Here is a 5,663-nt window from a genome sequence, read left to right as displayed (position 1 = left end):
ATTCTAGGGACTGGGAGACAGGTCAGTTTTAAAGTGGGGGAGGGGGGTATTATGCATTTTTCTGGCACAATTCAATTCTGTATCACAATCAAGTAGCTATGCTACCTTCATTTGTTTTGTATGATGGAGTATTAAGTCTACACGAGATTTTTAAAAAATTTTATTACAAGAATAAAGTCGTATGAGAATAGTCGTAATGTTACAAAAATCAAAATATTACAAGATTAAAGTCATAATATTGCGAGAACCTTTACACACATACACACACACAAAAACCGTCTTATCACATTAAAATGAGGAAAGTTGAGCAACTTGTAAAGTTGTTCTTTAGTATTAGTTAAAAGAAATATTTTATCTTTTAGCACATTAGCATCAAAGTATCAGTAGCAAGACTTTGAAAATATTCTACAAACGACTATGATCAACTGAAGCCATATTACAACTAATGGCTGCATCGTCGGATTTAGTCGTCACATAATTTGGATGAAAGCATATTACACTAACAGTGACCCAAAAGTCATCGCGGATAAACACAGCGACACAACACTGTCCGGGCAGGTGGAAAATGATGAGGAAATTAGTAAAAATAAATAAATAAATAAAATCAGGAATGGAAAATGGACATGTCACGTTAGATTGACTTTGATCTCACAATATTGACTTTATTCTTGTGATTAAAAAAAATTGTGACCCTAATGCACTGTTGTAGTTATGAAAATGCTATATCAAAAATAAATTTTGACTTTGCATCATAGCCTATCTAAATGCCTTCAAACTGACCTTTGTCTCTCACTTCAGCACGACTTCACAACAATGCTTCGGGGGAGGGGCTGCTCTGTGGGGCGGGAGCTCAGCTGCAGACTGAGCTCCAGGGAGGAGCTTTGTACAAATAGGTGGTGCTTTGTACCAGCAAGCATTTAAGCAGCTCCACATAGCTACCACAGGAGATTCAAGGATTTCTCAAACATGCATGAATGAGTCAAAGCAACACTCTGGCTATGCTCTTTTTTTATGAGCGAAAGACATAACATGACTCAAAAAGTCAATTTTTGCATAATACTCCCATTTAAGAAGTTCTAAACGGAGCAACTCAGCAAAGTGCTCAAGTCCTCAGACTGGACCAGTGGTTTACCTTCCAATGTGACACTCATCCAAAGCACCCAGCGAGGACACAGTGGATGTCCTAGACTTAAATAAATAATACATTTGTTTCTGTTYTTCTAAAAATCTAATTGTTCGGATTATTCTTACTAATCCTAACATCTATAAACTCTGTTTTCATCTAGTTCATATTTAAGAGGTTATTATATTAATGAAACGGCAAAGTCAGCTGTCACGATCTTCGCGTTACCTGATGTGTCCAGATGAGATGTGCTATCATCTTCAACTCCAACAACAGAGCAAACTACAGCTGATCTGGAAAAGTGTTTACTTATCAGTGAGGTAATACCTGTCTTTTTAGAAACTTATGGTTTGTGGGATCAACTGGGGCATGATTCAGGTCCATGACCGACTTGGAGGGAGGGCCTTTGGTGGGATTATGGGTAACTGTGGTTGTTGGAGATGATGAAAGTTGAGCGGTATCTACAAATGATTGTTTGTTCAGATTACTGACTCTGTTCCAACTCCTTCCAGTCGGATCCTCCTTCATCTTGATGTTTAGGACACTTTTAATCTCTGATAACACATTTTATTATTAGCTATAAGAGTTTGTTCTCCAGTTTATTCCAAATGACCTTTTTCTTTTCTCATAATTGGCTTTATGGTCTGCTATCTTTCATATTTTCCATGTTTCTCTGCTCCAACACACCTGATTCAGTGATTCAATTACCGCTGTAGAAGTCTATTAATCACAACTTCTTGCAAATCAGGTGTGTTTGAGCAGAGAAACAAGAACAAGATCAGATTACAAGATAGCGACTCTTGAAGACCAGAGTTCAGCGCCTCTGCTTTAAGCTCTTGCTCTTCGCGTCTCAGTGGGTACTGGTCCTCCTCCCTGAAGGCTTTTTTTTTAAACCACAGTAGCGCCTTTAGGTCACAGGTGTTAGCTTTGTCATTAGGGAAACACCTCATTAGCTGGGTTGGAAAACAAGTGCAGCTCAAAAAATTTAAATATCGAGAAAATGTACTTTTTTTATTAATCAGTTCAGGAAGTGAAACTCAAGATTTACACAGATTCGTTACAAATTAAGTAACAAAAAACGTCTGAGATTAATGTCCAGGCTTAATAAACACTGATGAATCATTGTAGAAAATAATTCTGCTTTAAAATCATAAAGGTGAACAGCTGCCATGGTGGGTACAAAGTGGGCGGAAACAACAAAATAACGTGTGCAGCTTAGAATACAGTTTTATGAGATGTGCACATGAAGTTGAGCCATGATTTTYGAATATTAGCAGGTCAAATTGTGGCCGCACGGCTTTCTGGTGCCAACTCTCAAAATTCAGTGATAGTGCAATGAAGAAAATTAACCATTTTTTTTTTTACATTTTCGCATTACTGACTCAGTTGCATCCCTTAACTCGTACTGGGCCAAAGCAAAACTGCACTTTTGTCAGGAGGTACAGACCAACAAACAAGAAAATTGCTGTAGATGTCACGTTTATTCCTGACAGTTTCACTTAGTTTGGACAGAACAATAAAAATACTAACATTATTAATAAGTTGGATTAGCAGTATAGCATAAAAAGCTCATAGTCTTCCATCTTGTTTTTCTTTTACATTGGGTCCATATCACAAAGTGTGAACAGCGGAGCAGTGGTCAGTGCTGTTACCTCGCAGGTTGCCTTCCCGCCCTTTCTGCGCGGAGTTTGCACGTTCTCCTCGTGCAGTTGTGAGTTTTCTCTGGGTACTCCGGTTTCCTCCTACAGCCTAAAAAATKAAGCTAACTCTAAATCGTCACTAAGCGTGAGAGCGTGAAYKGTTGTTTTTCTCTGTGTGTGCCTGTGACGGACTCGTAACCTGTCCAAAGAGTATCCCACCTCTCACACAGTGGCTTTGCACATATTGTGATAAAAGGACCCTGATAAATATGTAAACAAAGTCGGCACACATACAGTGTATTTGTGCTGCAACATGGACTTTGTTCAGCTGAGAAGAACAGAAACAAACTAATAAACATCATGCAAAATGTATAGGTTTGATTTTAGCTAACGGAGCCTTCTTTTACATCTAAATATTGTTTTTGAGAAAYAGATGTTTTATAACCCTACAAATGTATTTAAAACCAGCTTAGGTTAGCCATTAGCTTAGCCTGGACAAAGACTTTTGTCCTTTAAGTCAGTGACAAAAAAAAAAACACTTCAAAAAAGGACTAAACTATTATTTGTAAAGATTCAAACATTAATCACATCATTCAAATTAATACAATTGAAAATTAGATGCAAGGTTTTTTTGGGGGGGCATATGAGAACACCCCCACCCCCTCTAAATCTAGACATTCWTTGGCTCCTTTTCAAATTTTGCTTACAAGTGTTGCTATTTGATGTGAACCTATAAAACAAGCAACTGCCTCAGTGTGCAACCGTTGCAACCAATAATCTTTTTGTTATTCGTGAAAGGACTTCCGCTTTTACCGATGGATTCCGTTCGGTCCACCTGCAGGCTTTAAACTGGAGAGTTTAGGTTGTCAGGGGCGGTTCTTGTTGAACCAGATGTTCAGTGAGCAGCGACGTGTGCTCTCCCGTGGCCCCTGCTGAAGAAAAACGCCAGGATGATTGTTTCTTTTATTTGATTTTGTTGTACTGACCAGTTATAAGACAAACCTCATATATTTACAGCCTAAATATAGAAAACAAAAGTGGTCCCCCTGGCGGGATTTCTTCAGACGAGCAAAATCGGTTATTTTTCTATTTACATGTTTCCTTTCAATCTGTCAAAACCTAAATGAAGTGCATAAAAATGTTTTTTTTTGTGCATTAATAAGGAACCAGTAATTCGCATGCAGTTTTTCTTCTGTCTGAGCTCTGCTGCACACACACAAAAAAATGATCTGCTCAATGCATCAATTATTTTTTTAAATATTGCAGTTTAATTGAAGTGTTGTAGTGCTGCCTAGCTGGATTCGATGGTGCAAGTAAAAGACAGAGTCTGAAGGCGTCTAGCACTGCAGACTGTCTGCCTGAGCGTGTGTGCGAGGCAATGAGCAAAAGTGAGCACACACGCTCACTCCTCCTCACAGGTCATGTATAGACCTGTAGGTAGACTAGCCGTGACAAAAAGTGAAGTAGGCAGAAGGGTTTATCACTTGTTTGCACAAGGACAAACATTTTGTCGCTTATGATCTGAAAAGTCACCAGCTTGCCCTCTGCTGGCCGCACTCGGAACTACAAGTTCTTTATGCAGAAGTGAGTCAACAAAATGGCTGACCTGTGTTAACTGTGTCAGTATATGGTTTACAACAACTTACCTGCTATATGTGAATAGGAGGGGTTTTGATTTTTGGGAGGCTAAAAAAGAATTTTTTTTCCTGTTAAAAACTCACAAAATCAGTCTGATAAAATCTCCTTACTCGGCTAAAAAGGCTTTTGCAGTTCACCAGATTGCCAAAATTAGCATTTTCCTTGTGTGTTATGATATGTCTTTCTGTCATGTGTGTCACCGTTTTGAAAAATAAAAAGTAGGATAAAGAAAAGTGAAAGCTCTTAAATGTCACACACAATTTAGGCACATAGGTGTCTATAGAGACCACTAGAAACCCACTTACATGTGGTGGTGTAAAGTACCACCTATAACTTCTTAATAGCATAAATGTCTGCCATTTTACCTTACACAAATGTTTGAAGCGACTGCAAATCCGGCCCCTCCCCCTTACTTTAGCCCCGCCCACTAAGCCCGGGTTTTGTCATGAATAAAAACCTGACACCCCTCCCCCCCTCCGTGCTAAACGTGCAGCTCCACTGTTGTCTGTGGACCTGAGTGGCTGCTTCTACCACTGCAGCTCGGCTTGGTCTGAGACCATCTGGAGCGAGTCCTGCCAGTTCATCCGCAGAAACCGATCTGCTACGTCTGGGAGGCTGTTCATACGTACCTTACCGGGTGCCCACACCAGAGAGGCTAAAAAGAAAGTGCAGAGAAGTGAAATTCGGGCGAAGGGTGAGCGACGGGAACGACTTCGTGGCGTCCGCAGAAGTACCCCGCACCGACAGCCGACGTAACGTTACGCGACAGGCAGCTGGACTTCTCCCCCCTCCTTTGTGCGTTTGCGCAAAAAGAGGAGGAGTCAAATTTTCAAGCGAAGCCGGATTTGAACGTCTTCTTCCCTCCTTGTCCGAGTAGCATCACAGGAGACACGGCGCTGGAGCTCAACTACCGAGTTTTCCCTGCTCTTCATACCCGAAAGGGTGAAGCGTTCACTGCAGACTCCTGACCGGCCTCGTCTAAACAGGGTCCAGAAGAACCGAGCAGCGACTGGCGGGACAAAAAGACGTCGGTTAAAACATTTAGCCTGGTGAGTGTTGGTACTGCATGCTAACTGATAAATCTTTACTTGTTTTTAAAGCTAGGAAACTGTCTTAAAAATCGTCTTTCAACAAGAATTGCTACAATAATTTAAAAGGACACATATCTTCTGTTTTTAATGTAAATGAGTCAGTTTTGTTTAGCGACTTTTCCAAGTAGCATGTTAGCTAGCAGCTGCGGCTTCGGCTAATTTGTTAAGGTT

This window comes from Austrofundulus limnaeus, unplaced genomic scaffold (assembly GCF_001266775.1).
Source record: "Austrofundulus limnaeus strain Quisiro unplaced genomic scaffold, Austrofundulus_limnaeus-1.0 Scaffold27, whole genome shotgun sequence".
Classification (NCBI taxonomy): domain Eukaryota; kingdom Metazoa; phylum Chordata; class Actinopteri; order Cyprinodontiformes; family Rivulidae; genus Austrofundulus; species Austrofundulus limnaeus.
This window is presented reverse-complemented; position numbering follows the sequence as displayed.